Raw genomic sequence first — 20,828 nt, 5'->3', positions numbered from 1 at the left:
AACACTTGTTACAACCAAGGTATGCAGTAGAGCATTGCTGAATGCACAGCAGATGGGCTACAGAAGAAGAAGACCACACTGGGTGCCACTCGTGTGAGCTAAGAACAAGAACAAACTCAGTCTGCAGTTGACATGACTCATTAAAGCTGGATGAAAGAAGATTGGAAAAAGCGTTCCTTGGTTTGATGAGTCCAATCAAACCAATCCAGTACTAAGAAGGTCATAAGGTATCAAGTGAGGGTATGTCCATATCTTAGCTATAAGCTAAGCTAGCAAATGAGTGCAAATCCATAGCTTAGGTAAACCTTCTTTGGCTAAAAATTCACATTTTGTTTGATCTATCTTGTCAACAGTTTTACAGATATGGATGACCCCTGCGGAAAATGCTTTTCTGGGGTTTTAGGGGATATTTTTCCACTTTTGTTTTTGTTTGTTCTGTTTTCTGCTAAGGTTAGCTAACAAGCTCCTAGATGTGGCCTTACTGAAGAAGCAGATAAGCATGACTGTGGTTTTTTTTCTCTGTCTTAAACTTGTGACTTTATAATCTCAGAATATCTCAGAATATTATTTATTTTCTCCCTAAATCCAGACTTTATTCCAAGAATTCCTTTTCTTTATAAGAATATTTCCACATTCTGTCGTAAACAACACTTTTAGAGCTATTGGTAGCTTTTTTCTTCTTCTTTTTTCTTCTCCTTCTTTTGAGTGAGTGAATACTGTTATATTTTTGTGTACAGCATATAAATAGAAGAGTAGAGACAGTTTGGTGGCAGACAGTGAGATCCTAATGGGAATATAACTTTCTCTGCATCTTTGTCAACAGCGAATGGTGCCAGGCACAAGAGTGACGAGCTGGAGTCATTCACTCTACAGCTTGAATCAAGAGGGTGGTTCTGAGACACCGCATCACTCAGAGCAACGCAATTATTTCCATTTCTGAGCTCTATGTTACGACACTTTATTTAACGCTGTGCAAATTAATTTTGCTATTGTTACCGATTTCCACTGCACGGCAAAAGCTAATTAGTTTGTTTGCTGTGTGTGTGATCTGCAAAGTTATGCTTCCTAAAAAAAGAAGAAGAAGTTTGTTTTTAAAATTGATTGTCAGCTGCTCAATAACGCCGCCCCCAGAGGATCCTACTGTCAGAAAATGATCAAAAGGAGTGAAAATAGTCGAAGCTGAAACTTTATTGAATGCTGTGCTGTTTGTTGAGCCATGATCTTATCTGCTTACGTTGTCACTCACACACAAACACACGCATGGCCTTGAACGTTCATTGGTTAATCGCTCTCTGCTCGGCCTCAAGCCCCCCGTCTAACACACGTTTGAGTCAACACGAAGCCTCGTTTGAAGTCCACTCATGATAAGGCCTAGAGATCAAACACTGAGATCAGCTGACTTGCACAGACAGGAGAATCCACTTCTGTTCACAAAGCAGTTGCAGACAGTTTGGACTAAAATCTGTGTTTCTCATTAGAGTCCAGGATTGTCTACTTTTGGGCTGTGAGAGAATCTGAACAGATTCTAGGGCAGACACTGATGGAGGACTGCAGCTGCTGTTGTTGTGTTGCTGATGCTTTGTTTTCGCTGTTCGTACAAGGTGTTGCTGGATACACTGAAGCAGCTAAAGAAAAGTATCAAAACCATATACACCTCTTTTTTTCCTTCTGCAGCCCAGCAGCTCGCGCCTGTCACCCTGCCATAAGCTATTCTTTCACCTTCATCCCAGCCGGCTCCCGGAGCATCGAGCACATGAACACGTGTTCAAAGAGAACGCGCGACATATACATCTTGACGCCCTCGTGAAACTCAGCCAGAGAGAACGCAAGCATTCCCCGTGACACATTTTATCTGCTGTTCATCACCTTGACGACTGGTGACATCGCAGTGCTCTGGCGCGTAATAGCACGTCGTTTATGTGACGTCACTGGTGCCAAGAGCAAGTGCCAAGGTGCTGAACATCGACCGGATCACGCGGCAGGGGCAAACAACAAAACCGTGCTGGTTTCAAAGAGTTTTGATGATTCTGTGAAAATGTTTCTGCATGAATGAGTGAGTTTCTTTTCATCTATCATAACAGCAAAAAAACAAACAAAAAAAAAGATACAGAAAAAAAGACTGCTTTAATTTGGCATTCATGCTAAAACCACTCCAGACCTTTTTTTGCCCCACATGAATCTTTAAACGTTATCAATATTTTGGTGCTTTAGCACTCTGCAGAGCAGATTGTCAGTGTCACCCGAGGTCAGGGGAAAGTTTTTGCATCATTTACTTCTGTTGCATTTCTCCTTTTTTTTTAATATATCTTTGTGGTTTTGTTTTTTTGACATATTTTCTGTCTTTAAATAGAACATTTATAAGACAGGACGATGCTATTTATCTTTTTCAACAACCCATCCATGGCTCCTCTTGAGATAGTCCCGAGAGGCCTGTTCAAGAGATTCTAAAGCTGATTTCTCAGTGCAGACATTTCATTGTCTGATTGTGCCAGAGGACTTGGAAGTTGAATGTTCAGACTTAAGATCCTATTCATTATTAAATGGAAGGCTGAGAGCAAGGCCTTGTATAGATGTGTTTTTCAGAAGTTTGTCAGTGACATCCCGAGGCCAGACAAAAGTGGAGAGGAATGGAGAGATGCAAGGACCTTACATGCTACAGTGTGCTTTTTTCTGAATTGCAGGACCCCTCCCCTGCCTTCAGTTCCCTGGAAATAAGTATGGTGGAGGACCATGGTGGTCCGCCCCGGTATCAGTTTGAGCTGCTGGCTCTACCCCAATATTCCCTGAAGCCAGAGCTTTCAAAGCAAAGGCAGTTGAGAAGCTGTCCAACCATCTGCAGCCATTCCTGAGCCATATGAGGGCCTGAAGGTGTAAATGCAGTTTGGTGGTGCTTTTACAGCTGTTAAATGTAAAATGCGATAACCATTGTGCCCAAATTAAAAAATATGTTAAAGACTAGCAAAATTTAAATAAAATACTATGACTATGACGACAATAGTTTCATGAACACACAATCAAGGCTCCATATCTATCTCTTATTATGCATTAACATGGGGGGAAAAGTAAGAGGTGTGGAGGAAAGGAACAAAACCCCCAGCAAACAACAAAGCAGCCAGATATGTTAACAAGACAAACACAGCTCAAAAGGACGAGCTGGTGTGGAGGTGGGTTGCAAAGTGGCCTGCAGATTTCAGCAATGGCTTAGGCATCTTAAACTGGGTTTTGGTATTTAAAAAAAGTACTGAGCATTTACAAAGTGAGTGTAATGGCAAGATTGTGTTTAAGAGATGGACGTTCAGTGAGCACACAGTTCACTGCTGATTGCGTCAATATTTCTAAAGCTGAAAAATGCATGTCTCATTTTCTGCACTTGATACAACAGTAGTATCAAGAGGAGGCATTGCAGAGATTTAAGAGTGCGTGCTGAAGAAGGAAACATTTCCCTATGTGCTGAATTCCAGATGAAGATGTGATAAAAACCTAGAGATGACCTCGTTCCAAATTTGCTCAGTTGAACTCAGAGATGACCTGTCACACAATAACAGTGACATCAATACTTATTCCAATTCTTATGTTGGGTGGTTGGGGTCTTTTGATAATATAGTGACTTCTGTGGCAGGAATTTCAAAGCCTGTGCAATGGGGTTTAAAGCCAACTACCTGAAAAATGAAGAAAATGGAGGGATGATGACTTTGAGTTTGGACCCCATTCTGTAAATAATCAGGCCTTGGATGGACCTCCGTTTGAGCAATGCATTAAATGTAATAAACTTGAAGAATGCATTTTGACATTATGACCAATAATGTCTATCCATTTGCTACCAACACATCAAGGTATGGACTCCACTCAAAACCCATGAAGATGTGCTGTGGCATCTGGTACCAAGATCTGAGGAACAGACTCTTTAACTCTTGTAAGAAGTAAGATGGCGCCTTCATGGATCTGACTTCTTTGTCCAGCACAGGATGATTGGATTAAGATCAGGGGAATTTGGAGGCCAATTGTTGTATTTCTCAAACCATTTTTGATGTATATCCTTTCTGTTTCCATGAAAGGGTGTACATGGTCTGCAACAATGCTTGGGTAGGTGGTACATGTAAACGTAATATCCACATAGGTGGCAGGATACAGGCTTTTCCAGCGGAACATTGCCCAAAGCATCACACTGCCTCCGCTGGCTTGCTGTCTTCCCATATTGCATCATGGTGCCAGGCGTACCCCAGGTACCCAAATAACACCCACCCACCCATCAAGGTGATGTAAAAGAAAACTGATTAATCAAACCAGGCCACCTTCTTAAATTGCTTTGTAGTCCAGCTCTGATGCTGGCACATTGACTGGTCTGCAACTATGCAGCCCTGTACACAACAAACTGTGATCCACTGCACATTTTAACACCTTTCAATCAGAACTAGAATGAACTTTTTCATCAATTTGAGCTACAGTATCTCATCTGTTGTATCGGACAACAGGCCAGCCTTTGCTCATCATATGCATCAGTGAGCCTTGGCTCCTGAGATGCTCTGATTGAGTGGTCTAGAAATCACAATTTGGTCTGTGTTAAACTCGCTCATCCTCACGTTTGCCCATTTTTCCTTTGAACACACCAACTTTGAAAGTAAATATTCACTTGCTCCCTAATATACCCATCCACTAACACGTGCTACGATGAAGATATAATCAGTGTTATTCACTTAACCTGTCAGTGGTCAGAATGTTATCCCTGATTGGTGTGAATTAAATCTGCAACAGTATTTTTTACTAAACAAATCCAGTAGAGAAAATTTTGGTGGTACTGTAAACACCACGAGTCACAGACCACAGAAATAAACTGTCCATCAGGCATTTCTGGTTCATTTTATCCCTTGAAGTCATGCAAATTCCCTTTATACAAGAATGCTACACAATACAATTTCAAAATATTATTGCACAGCTTACAGTCCTACATTGGAAGCTTGTTTCCGTAATAATGACTGTTTGCCAGACTGCCACTGTAGGCCTGCATTTAACGTACACGTGTATGACCTACAGTGTGTTTACATGCTTTTCTGATTACAATCAACAAGCTGCGCCCTGTCCTGTGAGTAAAATACCTGCAGCTAAATATCATCACTTAGCCAATCTGCCAAGAGCTGCACAGCAAGCTCTGTCATACTGAAATGAACAGACTTCACTTGTGTTTATAAAACCGTGCTTTTTGAAAATCACCTGCAGAACTATCCACACCTATCAGCGCTATTTGGCGATTGCGCTCATCATTATTTTGCACCCATTTAGTAAATCTGGCCGTAAAGTGTTAAAAGCTATCAGCTGAATGATTAGCTCATGTGGATCAGTGGTGTAAATGTCTGTTGGGTACAGCATGTGGAGCCATCAAATTAAGACTTTATAGAAAGAATCTAAACGTAACGTGTTTCATCACAGTACCGTTATATCGTTTAAAAGTTTGGGGTTAAAAAAAAATCCAGGATTTCAAAATGTCTCTTTTGCTCTTTGTATTTCTGATTTCTCACTAAACATTCCCTTTTATTTCTGTTTTTATTTAAAGTTCTAAAGCACTTCCTTTTATTGTTATCAGCCCTGAAAATTGGCTGTTTTACAGGTGAGTGCACACACAGATGAAATTTTAAATGCTTATCTTCCAGGTAAATGCCATGTGTCAGGTCAACGCTATCATGTGCCGATTTTTTTTCTTTTTTTGAGGTGCACTGATCCACTCTTTTGTGTGAGTGTACTTCTAACAATGGCACACTGTGTCTGTTACCTGATGAAGAAGTGTGGGCAGTGGAGCTGGAAATTTAATAGTGAGTGTCATGACACTGTCTGCCCTTTTATAGCTGAAGGTTTGAGTGCAGGTTCAGCTATTGTTGAGGTCCTACTATTTTTGGAGCTCGGACAATGCGATGGCTGAATAATGGGGTAGAATAAAACAGTTGAGAGACTCACGCAAGCAGATCGAAAAAATACTGATGACTGATGCAAGAGAGTTTGCACAGTGATGTTTAGATGGCTCCTGCTTCTTTTTGTGATTAGAAAAATGTATTCCGTAGCATGCTGTGTGAGTATACCCGAGGAGGAAGAAAAAAAAAGGCTAAAAATGTGAGTTTTCAGCATGCGGTGTGTAATTGGCAGTCACTTTGCTATCTCCTTTACTGGAGTGTGCTGATTCTACCTCTGTGTGTCCAGAATAGCGAAAGCCTTGATCAAGATCAGTGACCAGGGTTTGTGGCGTAACGGAGAAGCTGAAGCGACTGTGGCGGAGTGTAGGGTTTCAATTTGGTGGCAAGTGCAGTTTTTAGGAGATAAAGGAGCTTAAAAAAGACTGGGTAAAAATGGACACTATAACACTGCCACCACCTGAAAGTGAAACACTGAAATTCACCTGCACATCCTTGCAAAATAAATATTGCTAGACGTTAATGGCTAAAACTTTTATAGTGTTCAATAAAAAAAGCTCCATGCTACAGTCATATTAGAGATAACAATGGCAGGACCAAATTTACTCCAATAATGGAAATGATTGTGTTTGAAATAGTTTCTTTGAAGACGGGGACCAGGTCCGTGACCGCTCGCAGTCATTTGCAGTCTTTGGTTGTCGTTGACATGCACAAAAATTACATTAAACAGCCAAACTATGAGTTTGGCCACAAATCATGACATAATCGCTTCAGGATGGCAGTTTAAATGACAAACACAACCTTGCTTTGCGAGTTTCCTCTACATTGTGCAGCTTTTGGCAGAGTCCCCTGTTCCAAACAGACTCAGGTACTCTGGAGTACCTTACATGAAGAATGTTTTAACTGGCAAGGTGAAGAAATTCTTTAAAGTTGAGAAATATTTAAAATTTTGTTGTTGTTTTTTTTTCCACATTCTGATTCCAAGGTTGGCAACAGCATTTTATCCCTCCTGTTGTGTGCACCCCCACCCCCTTACTTTAGTGTTCCCGGCCACAACTGACCGGTCAGTTTTAACAGCTATTAACATGAAATAACATAAGAAACATTTTTCACAACCAAATTCAGTTCAGTGGGCCATTCAGTGGGTCATTCAGTGGGTCTTTCATTTATTTGGTCATTCAGTGGGCCGTTCAGGGGGTCAGAGGCCAAAGAGGCTGGGGGGTTGGATTCCCATTAATTTTTCACTTCACTTTTGACCTGGAACACCACAGATACAACAAAGTTGATTAAAACACTCAAAATTCATTGAAAGAGGTGCTCATCACTTTTATATGTTCAAGTGTATAGTGTGGATGTCATTAGGCCTTGAGGCAATCAGATGTAAAACAAAAACTTTATGAGTTTTTAAATTTGTAAATCGGTCAGATTTGACCCGAACACCACAGGAAGGTTTTATAGAAGCTTATGTCGAGACTGGAAAGTCTAAAATTAGCCGGTGTTGTCAAGACAACATGTGGTGAATGCACTTAATACAATTTGCATGTCACTGGTTTGTTATGGTTTATGCAAAGCATCATTCTTCTGCATGTGTTCAATCTAATTAGAAATCCACTTGGTAAAACCACATAGGAAAGCAGTTGAATGTGGCCAATGGGAATAAACAACTGAGCGTTATCTGCATAAAAATTAATGTTTAGTTTATGTAATAATGGTAGCATGTAGTGAGACAGCAGTAAAGTTCACATGATGAGTGTGACAACTTCACAATAAAAGTCCTTTTCTGTGCAGATATCAGAGTTAAACCTATGAGATACAGCAGAGATCAGACCCACTGTGGGAGTCAGACTCATGTTAAGTGTACACAGCCAGGAGGAACGCTCCCAGTACTTGAATTAAACTTTAAACACTCTTGTGCTCAGTGTCTCTATAAGCAATATTTTAGAGATGCTGTGCAGAAACATTTCTCAAAATGTGAGTCATCCCTCGATACCAACTGTATTGTATGCTTCTGTGGTTTTGCAGTGGCCAGCCTCTGACCTGAGTGTGTCAGTGGACACGTTTCCAGGGTTGGCATGATGCACTGATGTGAAGTACCACTTAAATCCCTTTTCTAAAGGAGTTGATGTTTTCTGCACCTGAGAGTCCCTACAGTTTTCAGTTAATTTTCACACCACTGTTATAAGTACAAATTGGGTTTTGGCATTATTTGGAACACAACAAACACAGAAACCAAAGAAACACAAATCGCTAAACCTCAGCTGAAGCAGACTGACCTGGATTATGATCAACAACAGCCAAGCATCAAGCTCAGTTTATGTTTCTTGCCCCTCTCCCACATTCAACACACGTATCGCTGTATTATATTAAGTATCATATTACAACTTACTAAATGCAAAAGTTCATTTTACTTTTATGTGAAAAACTTCAAAAGGATCTTTCAGTTTGATGACATATTTGCTGGAAGGAGTAAATCAACTAGAAAATGTGATTTGATGGAGCATGTGGGCAGAGGCAGGACAACAGCTGATCCTGAAAGATACCACCATCACCTCAGGGAAATGGTGGTATTCCTGTCCTGAGCTGAAGCTCGAGAGGAAAACATTTGCTGCAAAGAGTGGGATTGTTTCATGGCAGGCTCAGAAAATGTGGAGCTAAAACTACAGCTGATCAATCAACGGTTTGGAGAAGAATTAGCATCCTGGAGATAGTGTTTGAGTTATGGCTGTTCGGCTCTACATAATGCAAGTTAAAGCTCTTTTGTTACAGCCATGAATCACTACTGTCCTCTCTCCTTTATTTTAACTGCTTTGCACGCTAGTTGTTTTGATTGTTTGCAAGGTAGAACCATTCATGCATTGGTAGGAAAAAAGTCCAATACTTGTTTTTTTGGGGGGTGGGGGGGTTAAAGATGGCTGCAGCAGATTCATGGATAGACCCTGTTAAATGGTCTGTGCCTAGATTATTCTGCAGGTCACAAATACAAAAAAGTAGTAGTAGAGATTCAGCTTACTGTTTACGTTCACTGCCGTCATCTTGGACTGTTAACTTTGGTTTGGAGGGGGTGCCCAGACTATCAGAAATCCTAGCTGGAAATTGGAATTAAGGGGACATTCCAGATAAAAATTCCAACTGGGAACTCAGAAGCTTGCATCTTAACCTGGAACACATTATAATTATAGCATCTGTTTTAAAAGGCTGTCAAACTGTCACATGTGAGCAGTCTGTTGTATGACTCTTTATGTCATGTAACGGCTGTGTGGCAGATGGAGTGTGGAGCCAGATGGAGGACTTGGGAGGCAAGAATGAAGTTAGAAACTCAGCTTCGTTGCCGGTAACTCAGCAGCAGCAGATCAATCTGGAAACACAGAAACAGGAAGCAGGGAGACACATGAACATGAGGGAGGATGTGACAACTAATCACAAATCTAATCACATAAGATAACACAAGGGAAGTAGACCTAAATACAAGACCCGGTGAATAACGATCACCAAAATAAAACAGGAAGAGAGGCATGACTGAAAGGCGAGACAAGATTAACTTGGCACAACTGAACTTGGAAAGAAGAAAGACAAAGGGACAAATGCAGAGACAAGAGTAGAGGAACTGAACAGAATATATAGTCTAAGGAGCTTGGAAAGAAAAGCATCTTGACTTCTTTGAGTTGCTTGAAGATGTTTCACCTCTCATTCGAGAAACTTCTTCAGTTCTAGGGTCAAATGGTGGAGAGTCTCAAATTTAAGTCCTAGGGGACTTTCTCCCAAGAGGGTCATGAACCCCCTGTTGATCCTCTACCTAATCACACAAGCCAAGGTGTGAAAATGGGTGTAGGTTACAATCAGCCATGAACCCGCTGTGAAACCTAGCCCCACCCTATCATGTGATTTCCTGAGGTCAAATGGTCCAGGATGTGAGTGGGCATTAAGGCGTCTGAGAAGGGATCTCAAAACTGGATTAAAGATTGCAGACAGTTGGTGTGGTAAGACACCGCCTCTGTTCAAAGATGGCCGTTCACAGTGGACACACTGTAAAATATAACTTGTTGTTTCAACTTAAAAATATGAGGTAAAGGGCTGCCTTAAAATTTTAAGTTAAGTCAAGAAATAGAGTTTGTTCTTATAACACAACCAATTGTTATCTTAATGAAAAATCACATGTTGTCTAAACTTTCATCTTAGTTTAGTTGACTGAGATTTATTAGTCAGTTCAACTCCTTTAATTGTCATCTTTACTTGGGAAAACCCTTTCAGCTAAATTAAAATAATCTATTGTTTAAACTCTTGTCCTAGTTCAGTTGACTTGGGTTTTTTAGTTAATTCAAATACTTTAGTAGTTCTTTTAACTTAGGAATCTATTTTAGCTTAACTAACATAATCTGTTAGCTAAGTTGATTTAAGTTTATTAATTAACTGAGCTCCTTAAGGTAGCTGAGTGAACTTGTAAATCAGTTTCATTTTAATTATCAGAGTTGATTGACTGGATGTAAAGAAAAATGTGTATTAAACATCTTAAGTTTTGTTTTTTGTTTTTTTTGGCTTTCTAACATCCATTTCAGCAAAACTACCTGTTAGGTTTATCTTAGATCTCAGGTTTAAATATCTACATTCCTTTAAATTAATTTTCTGTTGTTTACAGAAAAAAAATAAAACCCCACAGATTCCATTAAAGTCTATCTGATCATTTCATACAGAAAGTTTGTTTTAAGAACATGACAAGACAATTACTCATGAGCACCCAACATTCACCATTTATTGTGCCATCTTAGTCATCTGAGAAACAGAAAAATCAGTGACGTAGCTCATCAGGCTCACAATCCATCAAAACTCAAAGGCTGCTCCCTGTGAAACAATAAATTTGAACTTGGTCTTGAGCCCAGTTTGGGTGAAGATGAAATTCTGACCAATACTCTAGGAGCAGTAGTGATTCTTGTGAAGTAACAACATAAAGTCTGCATTAATGTAATGTATCAACGGACACTTGCTATTTTAGAAAAGTTATTCTTTACATTTACAAAATTTTTAAACTTCATTGTGCTCAGTCACACCTGTTAGCATAAAACTTGAAATATTAAAATAGTACAAAACCTTTGATAAGTGACAGTAAAGATCAGTTTATAACAACTAAGACATCAAACTCTTGTATTTGTCTTCGTTTACAATTGCAACAAATTCCACAGAACCAATATCTCTGAAAATGACTGCATGCTTCTGAAACATTTGATAATATGGATATTTCAGAAACATTAGTTTGAGTCTGCTCAATTGCAAAACAAAGGAAAAACTACTGACTTGCATGAGATAAGCATCTGCAAAGTCCAGCATTATATTGTTGTTCACATAAGTTTCTTAAACCATGAACAAATGAGTAATTGTCTAATCTGGAATGTAAAGTGTAGTCATTTAGTGACATACAAAAGTGAGAATGAGAACTTGCAAGAATAAAAAAAACAAACAGTAAAATAAAAACTGTCCTTAACACTAAGGATCATACAATTACAGTTCTGCATGGCTTTCTGCAAGAGTCTGTTTCTTAGACCATGCACTAGTGAGATGCACTGCCTTCCACCAATGTTCATTAGGATGTTCTGAATGACTTCAAAGATGTCCTTAAGTTCCTTTGGATAGTGTATGTTGAGGGCAAAAAGAAGGCCCATCAGCATGGAAATGGCACTTGAGACATCCCTCAGATTAGACAGGATTACTGCTGCCTCAAGGACAACCAACACATCGATGTCTTCTTCTTTCACCATCGCAATGCCAACTTTCATCCTCTTAGAAAACGTGTCTTCAATACCTGTCGGCTATAAAAGGGTTCAAAGACAAAAAAAAAAAAAAAAAATTACACAATTACAATTACACAATATCCCGTGTGCTTAACAATTCATGTCTTTCCAAAGAAGAGCCATACTGATGCTTTGGATGATGGTGATTGGCTTTGGGTAACACTTATTAGTTGTTAAAGTTTTTTCAGAATGAGATATGCACCCCCATGTTACAAATCCATTTCTTGCTTTAAACAAAGACCATGTTCATAAATAACTGAGCATGTCTTCAATTGCAGAATTCAAACAAAATTTTCAATTTAAATGGTAAATGGCCTGTATTTGTATAGCGCTTTACTAGTCCCCTAAGGACTCCAAAGTGCTTTACACATTCAGTCATTCACACACATGGGTGGATGACTGAATCGTGACTCAAGAGTTGACAGTTTGTCTTATAATTGGAAGGTTGCCGGTTCGAGCCCTGGCTCCGACAGTTTCAGTCGTTGTGTCCTTGGGCAAGTCACTTCACCTGTTGCCTACTGGTGGTGGTCAGAGGGCCCGGTGGTGCCAGTGTCCGGCAGCCTCGCCTCTGTCAGTGCGCCCCAGGGTGGCTGTGGCTACAATGTAGCTTGCCATCACCAGTGTGTGAATTTAAATCTACTTATGCTAAATATTGGCTGTGCTCTAAACCAAATCTGGCTGAGAATACATGAAATGTGCAAACTGCAGCTACACTACAGGATCAGATTATGGCTCCATAGACAATGCTTCTTTAATCAGTTTATTGATTAAAGTTTATTTTTTCCCCCTATATTAACAGCATGAAAAAAGAGCATATAGACATGGCTGAACAGGTTGCATAATTGGCACTGAATATCAACATCCACCTTTACCCAGCTGCCCAATGACTCTCGGCCAGTAACCTTTAATTGCTTACCCAGTCTACACAGTCTCTTTTCCAGGGTCCAGGACATTTCACCAAAGTATTGCCCCCCACAGCTGTAGCAGCCACTGCAGCCCCTTAAATATCCTAATATCTCTGCCATTACAATATACAATGTGAGAAATCAAACGTAAAGCTGAAGTGAACAGTACAGCAGCGAAATGTCAAAGACCCTGGTGAAGACATGAATAAACACAAGACACTAATAATATCAATGCTAGCTTGCCAGTTAGTTTCTCTGAAACCCAGACCAAATCCAGTGTCAAAGATCTTGTAATAATACATTTGGTGAGGAAAAAGTACACATGTACTTTTTAATTTAAAATCCACTGTGGTGCTGTCATTATTAAATTTACTAAAAGAAACAATGCTAACCTTCACAGTCTTGAAAGTGTGTGAGGGATCTTCCTTTAGAAAATGAGGTCCTCTGTCCTCTTCCTTTGTGTAGGGCTCTGGTCAAAGAAGTCAAAAAGAAAACAAAAACACTTTTTAAACAGTGTTTATGAAGCATGTAGACAGCTCCAAATTCACAGCTTTTTGATGCATAATTCCATCAATATATGATTATCATTGGAGATTTTGAATCAGGCTTATCAGGACATTCAAGTAGAATATGATATCCAACCTACCACCAATATACATAGATTCTGTAAAAGTTACCACACTAAATGTCCAGTTGTGAAATATGATGACAGACTTTACTTATCAGCTTTCTTTCAATGAGTTCATCAGTTGAACTGGATAACCTAAAACTTAAACAAAGGATTAGATTTCGCAGTTGAACACTTACATCATCTCCGAAGCATCTTATGAGCCTAGTTAGCCTTTCTATGCCGCTCTTGATTTTGTACAGCTCCACGAACCTCTCCATAATGGTCAAGCACAGCAAAAAGGAACCCTTTCAGGTCAACAGATGTAAGACGGGCAAATTCTGCTTCAACCTGAGCAATAGAAGAAGAGGGGTGGAGAGTACAGGCAGAATTAAAAAAAGATTCTTTGAGACCCAAATTTAAGCAAACAGTCATCTGAGGCCCATTAGAGAAAACACAAACACACAAAAGCAAACAAACAAAAAGATGCACTTTACCTGCCGTTCAGCAAACAAGGAAGTTCAGAGAACAATAAGCTCTGTCTTGAAATCTTTTAAAGTAGAATGATTGTGAAAATGACTTATGTGATGTAAAACTTTAGTAAACGTGCGATTAAAAGAACACTGAGTAAAAGGACAAGTAACAGTTTCCTTATTCCTCAGATGTTTACCTTGATGAGCAATACTGTTTTAGTCCAACTGCCTCATTAAAGTTACACAACAGGCTTTTTACATTAAAGCCAGCAGGTCCATTACATACTCCCTTTTTAGATCTGAAATACTGTGCAGATTCTGTGTATATGTAGTGGACAGCAATTTACCCCAAAGAGCGCAAAGTTTGCAAGTCCACCTCATTTAAATGACAAAGTCAAATGTGATCATCTAGACCTGTGAAAATAAATTAATGACAAACTTGCAGTTATGGATGTTATTACAACCACAAGAACCTAAACAGTCTGCTCCATTGCTTTTGTTAATGAATCATTTGTTGGTAACACGTCTGAATATTTAGTTTATGCCACCTGCATGTGATCATCAATAGTGCCATATTACTTCTTAAGAAGTACCCTGACACTACAATCTTTATATGATTTGTTCTACAGAGCTATTAAATTACAATATAATCTGAGGTGTTTCCAGTATGACAAAATGCACAAATTGTAACTTACCATTTGACTCCACTGACAAAAATAAATCCCCAGCATCAAGTTTGGCTTCACAGACCTAAAATAAGTAAAATAAAAATATATGTTATAATTATATTGTTTTCGCCATTTATTCATGTTTGCTAATTTTCTGACATATAAACAATGTTAGTTTTGTTACAATACAGAGAATGCAGTTTAATTAAAAGGTAAATTATGCAAAAAAAAAAAAACTTCTGCAGTATACCATGCCAAAAATCAGTGTCTCTGATGCCAATTATTTTATCACTACAGCTCGTTTAGTATGGAAACTCACACAATCTAGTCATACTGATCACAAGAGTTCAAAAATAAGTCAAAATAGTGAACTGTTGTTAAGCATAAAGCATTTCAGGGTAACAAATAACTGCACAATATAATTAAAGCAAAAAATAAGCACACTGGAGGACTATCTGATAAAAACTAATATAATGCTGGTTTGTAGACCATATTTTGTCCCTGTCCTCAGTGCACTCTTGCAGCTTAGCATGCAGCAGTTAATAACACCTTAAGTGATTACATAGGGATAAACAGATGACAACAAGCATCCGAGTCCTGCCAAAAAGGTCTTTTTGAACCCAGCCAGTTATTGGAAATATTGCCAAAATGAACTTCCACCAAAATACAACAGCCTGTGAACTTGAAAGGAATTTACAAGTACAGAGACAATATGAAATAAGCTTTATTAATTAGCTGAGTTAGCTTGCTAATATCGCAACAGTGGTTGAGTGCACAACCTTAAAGCTAGCGGCACAATACTTGTGATTTGCTCAGCGCCACATTAAACCCATAAAAAAGGCCATATGTCAGTTTATTAGGTCAAGTTTGGTCATGACACACAAGCTGGACCTTGTCGGCTAAAGTTACATTAGCTAAAGCAAACATTTCGGTAAAAGAGAAAAACACACGTCATGCCATAAATTCAAAACATGTTCCAACTTTTGTAGCTCTCTTTCCTTATAGTTATAACCAATGTTACTCACCTTGAAAGCATATTCCAAAGAAGACGATTAGAAAACGTCCAAGTAAAGTGAGCATGTCGTTAACCGCCAATTCCCCATGATGCACCTCGGTAGCAGTCACGTGAGGCAGTTTTGAATCCTGCTGTGCTCAACTTACCCACATTGTCAAGTTCACATAAGTTTCTGATTTAGCTGGACATGAGTTTTCAAGTTAGCTTTTTTTGGTGTAATTGGGACGTTTTTAACTTGTAATTCTATGTTATAACAACAACTTCAGTCATCTATCGTCAAACTGATATAGAATAATATGTTGAAATAACAAACAGCTAGAATTACATTTTACAGTGCATAGATGGCTTGGTGATGGTAGTGACTACGATGACCTGGACGACTGAGAACCTTCACAGACAACAGAATACATAATCAAGATACAGAGAACCAATTTAAACACAACCTAATAAGTTAGACTTGAAGGCAAAATAGAAACAGAGACTGGTGTGAGGTATAATAAATACCATCAATGAAAACAGAAACATTATAGTTGATGATTCATAAAGGAACCCCAAATAAACAGACATTTAAAACCCTTGGTCTAAGACCTAAGTCCCTGCTAGTTCTGGGCTATCTGTCGCTGGAGATTTTGTAAAAACATTAGCAATACCAAGAAAGTTGATTCTGTTCATCTGGACGTTGTGTTTTCAATGGAGAAAAATCAAACGTCCATCCAAGTGATTTCTTTAACTGGCTGCAGGTTCTTTACAGTGTGCGCTGTTGTAACCCACTTGTTTTATTCATAAATTGTATAAAACCAGGGCAGTGGGCCAGTAAAGGTTCTTTTCATCTGCACTCACCTCACTGATAGGTGCAGTCTTTTTGTAGTATTACAGGTATCACTCTCTTGTTTCATTTTTATTTTGTTTCTGGCTAACTGATGATCCAAAGTTGGCATTGTAATGATTTACACAATTCTCACTGGCGCTTGTGCCGACTAAACCCACTTAGTGCGAGGCAGGTATTCCTTGTAGAGTAGTAATGAAAGAAGCGCCGACCATTCTCCCTATGACAGCGTTCACCTCAAAATGATTTCTGAAGTTGTAAAATTGTTTTTTTTTCTTCCCTGATTCCATCTCAGCTGGGGAGTCGTTCAGTTTGGCATTGTAGAATTGGTGCATGCACTGAAAATAATTTCACCTTTGTGGATTTAGGGAGTAATTACTGAACAGTTTTAATGCACTTTACATCTTTTCATATTGAAGATGTGAAAGTGTAATGACTTGAGTGTTTTAATGGATTTAAATGGATGTTTGTCATTTTATGTTTTTTAACCCAGTGTTATTTATTTATCTCTAAGTTAATGCACGCAGAAGAAAACAAAGTATAGCCAGCATGTAGAATTAAGCATCGACTTTGGAACAGCTGGGACTCTGTTGGAGGCTCTAAGGTTTGTATGGGGCCAGCATTTGCACTATGTAGCTCGGGGCTATATCCACAGAAGTGATCATTAAAATCTTAAAATCAATTCTAAAACATACCGGGAGCCATTGGAGAGAAGCTAGTATTGGGGCTATGTGATGCTCTGTGTTGAAACCAGTGAGAAGCCCAGCTGCTACATTCTGAGCTAAAGACGTTAGAGTCATTTTCCATTTATGCCCAGATCTCAAGAAAATAAAAGCATAAATGATTTTTTCTAGGTTGGGGTGAGACAGCATTGATTGAACCCCGCAGATGTGACTTATTTAGAGGAAAGAAGAATGGAAAACATTTTCTGTGTGTGTCCTACAAAAATTAGAGCCAAATCAAACTCCTATATTTTCAGCAGCAGGCTTTAAATTAAGAGACAAGAGACTCATAATAATCTAAAGAATTGTGATGGATTTTAAGTGCTTGGAAGTAGTGCAAAGAAAAAGGCTCGGTCTGATAGATAGATACAGTGATAGTTATTTTAGCAGGTATTTCATCTATGAGTATATTGTACAGTCTGACTAACGTTGGGATGAAGGACCTGCGATAGTGCAGTAACAGTCTACTGCTCAGGGCCTCCACTGTCTCATGCAGGGGGTCCATAATGGACATCAGTTTGGGTAACAGCCTTTTTTCACCCACGTCCTCTATAGAGCCCAGAGGAATGCACCAGACAAAGCTGGCTCTCTTCACCAGCCTATTAAGAAATTTCCTGTCCCTCTCCATGCTGCCACCTCCACTGCAGACAATGGCATTAAAGATTGCAGAAGCCATCACAGTGTCATAAAAGCTCCCCAGTAATGTCCCGAACACCCCAAAAGACCTCAGCCTGCCCAGCAGATGGAGCCGACTTTAGCCCAAAGATGTCATTGGTTACCATGGGGCGTTTCTGTGCCGTATAAACTTCTGAAAATGGACTAAAGTCTCTTGAAGATGCACATGAGAGTTCACAGTGAAACTAGGAAAAAATAGAAGTCTGAAATCAACCTGGAATCATTTTCAGTGGGCTTTTTTTTCTTTAACAGAGTGAACTAAAGCACATTTGAATCTTTTAGGATATTAGCGGAGAGTGGAAAGGCTTCTCAGGTATCTTTTCACATCTGATAGATTTACTTGATTTCTCAGCTGTCTTAAGTCATAAATCTCATGAGTTAGACGCAAGTTTTGATTAAAATGTGTGAGCAGGAGGGTTCATAGATCCCTTATACACGTCACAGATTGTAATATTTGGTAATAAATGGAGTTTAATTTAAAGGTTACATTTAGTTGAAAGACTCTCAATAAAGTATTTGTTCACGCAAGAGATTTTCTTTAAGGTGAAGAATGTGAACCCCAAACACAAAACTATACAAACTGAATATCAAAAACAGTAGCTACTGTCCTTATACCAGTTATCCAATATATAAATTAAGTGAAATTAAGCTGATGACATTTGTGCCGGTCAGACAATATTCCTTTATGACTGCAGATGACCTTTTTCAGTGGAGTCCATGCCGTGGTATGTGTCATTCTCAGGATGACGCCAGCAGCGTGACAGTGACTTTGATTCGGCCCCCATGCCCCAGAGAGCTTTTCAATGGGAGAGAAGAGTAAATATCTGCTTGAACCGAGTGACATTATCAAGGCCAACATGAGATGTTAACAGTATGTCTTTATGTTCAATTCTTAGAGAAGTTTGACAATGCAGTGGAATTAGGGTCAAGGTCAGCACTGCTTGTAATATATAACAATGTTATAATAAAGAACGACGAGACACACGAAGATTTAGAATTACATAAAAGAGTGAAAAAATTCATAGAAAAAATTAAAGTATTCTGAGAACTATGTTTCACCTAAATTAAACTTATCTCTGTTTAAAAGCTGAGCTTGGACATTCATCAGCAGATGCTTTAGAAAAATATTTCAAAGGAAAATACATTTTAGCCAGATAAAGAGAGCCCAGGGAGGACAATAGGCGTGCACTGAAAAATAGATATAAATTTATTGGGCTGGCGTAGGATTTTAAGGAAAGTAAAAAAGGTAAGTTGGAGCAAGTTTTGGAAATGAGGTATAAAATAGGTGAAACCTCATAATGGAAAGAAACAGCTGAGGTTCAACGTACCCTGTTTGACCCAGAAGTCCACCAGACACTGCTGACCTCAAAAGACAAGGAAATCATTGACAGCCTATTGATCACGTGAATGGTACCCGCAGAGAGAGCAGAAAGGCCAGGCTTTGTTCAGTTTGAAATACTACCTCTGAGTGCACAGTTACAAATACAAAGAAAAGTAAGAGCAAATGATTTCGACAAAACAATTTTCCGCATCTTCAAAAAAATTCCCCTGCGGGAACAACTTAACCTTCTGTGGTGGTTGAGTCCTGTCATGTAACAATTGACAAACAACCCTCCAAATAGTCTGGCTGAGAGCTATTTTTCTTTGGTGAACATACGAGTCTTTGTCCTGCTGTGCTGCATTTATGTCGCTGCAATTTCAAGTTAATGAAGCTGCCAAGCTGGACTGAGTTAACAGAGAGGGGCAGGTGGGAGTTTTGGTCTCTGTCAAATCCAACCTAAACATTAAAAGATCTTGTTATTTATTTTTTTTAAAATAAAATTGAGAACCAAACCTTAAAACCATTAAATTGGATGTTATAAGTAAGCATTAAGAAAATAGGTGGGTAACCATAAACTGTAAATAAAAGATGGACATTGGCAACATGAGTACCATTTTGAAGCCTTGAGTTTGGCATAAAGCAAAATTCTGTTGTAGGCATTATTTCAGTGTTTGGCACTGGGCATGCCTGACATTTAGGGGTATTTTTGCTGGTGTAATTATCATTACAGCAACCTGTAAGCTAGCAACACCTTGCTTAGCAGTTACCATGACTGAGCTACCATGACTACAGGGGCTAATATTCATGATGACTCAATGATCCACTTCTTCTTCTTCATTTTGATCTCAAATGACAAGCTGTGTGACGTGGATGTGCAGATCCTGATTACTGGCTGTTGTTACCTTGGATTTTGGACCTCAGAGTGACCATATATGAAGAAGATGGTGGTGTAAAATAGCTAATGTAAGCTATCTTTCTTAGCAAGGTTCATTTATTATGTGGGTGCATTGCACAGATATCTAACAATTAGTGTTTAGACGTGAAAAAAACACACCAGTGTTTTCTATAATATAAAATTACAACAGAGGAGTTTAAAAAAAATCTTCCATGATTGTTATCAGAAGATAAATTAAATTGAGAGACTGAAAGTATTTTTCTAGTACCTTATAAACATGTAGGTAACTCTAACATGAAAGTCTTTAGGGACTCATTGGCTTCTGAAACCAGCCTCAAGTGGCCATTTTTAGAACTGAAGAAGTTTTTGGCATTTTCACACTGGCTTCACCTTGAGTTTTGTTCACTTGTAGTTGAATTCCTTGGAATTGTTACTCTGGTTGCCTATCAATCCTGCTTATCGGTTTTTGCGCATGCACTACAATCAGCTGATTTTAGTTGCAGAAGCAAGGCATTTTACAGTGTGGATATGGGCATTACTTTTAATTTTATTGCATAAAAAGACAAGAGCATAATAGTAAAATGCAAATTGCATCCAGGACAGAAACAATTGTATTATGCTGTTAAGACAACTTCGCCTCTTTGCAAGCACCTGCACAGACAGCAAGCTAATGCTAAGCTAGCCAAAGCCCAGAGTTACGCTAAACCTGAGTGAATGTTGAACCCAGCCCAGGACTGTGGTCAAGAGAGCCATCATTTGTGAGCAGTGTTGAAGCCATCTGCTGCTGAACTTTATCAGGTAACAAACACATAAGCAGTCAGGCTGCAGCCTTCGTTTCTACAGAAGAATCACTGTTGCAGTCACAAAGTGTCTTTGCGCTGGTTTTCATCTTTGACCTGTGCTTTTGGCTTTGTGTTCATACATAAATACTGAGAGAAAGATCATATGTGTGTCTTCATCAGGATAGGGATTTGTGTTGGCGTGTGAGATTGTAGCCTCGGGTTTATATTGTTATATTGTAATGGTAATTATAAGACAGTGTGT

General features: G+C 39.0%; 1 long non-coding RNA gene across 1 annotated transcript; it reads right to left on the bottom strand.

Annotated features, from left to right (window-relative positions):
• Positions 1 to 11,648: 11,648 nt before the first annotated feature.
• On the bottom strand, positions 11,649 to 13,639 carry LOC134632940 (uncharacterized). The gene is made up of 3 exons (XR_010094637.1): positions 13,390 to 13,639; positions 12,975 to 13,051; positions 11,649 to 11,695 (listed from the first exon to the last, which is right to left on the bottom strand). It is a non-coding gene; the product is annotated as an uncharacterized LOC134632940 (long non-coding RNA).
• Positions 13,640 to 20,828: the final 7,189 nt, after the last annotated feature.

This window comes from Pelmatolapia mariae, linkage group LG8, assembly GCF_036321145.2.
Source record: "Pelmatolapia mariae isolate MD_Pm_ZW linkage group LG8, Pm_UMD_F_2, whole genome shotgun sequence".
NCBI lineage: Eukaryota > Metazoa > Chordata > Actinopteri > Cichliformes > Cichlidae > Pelmatolapia > Pelmatolapia mariae.
Note: the sequence above shows the minus strand (reverse complement) of the source record. Positions and strands in the feature narration are given on the sequence as shown.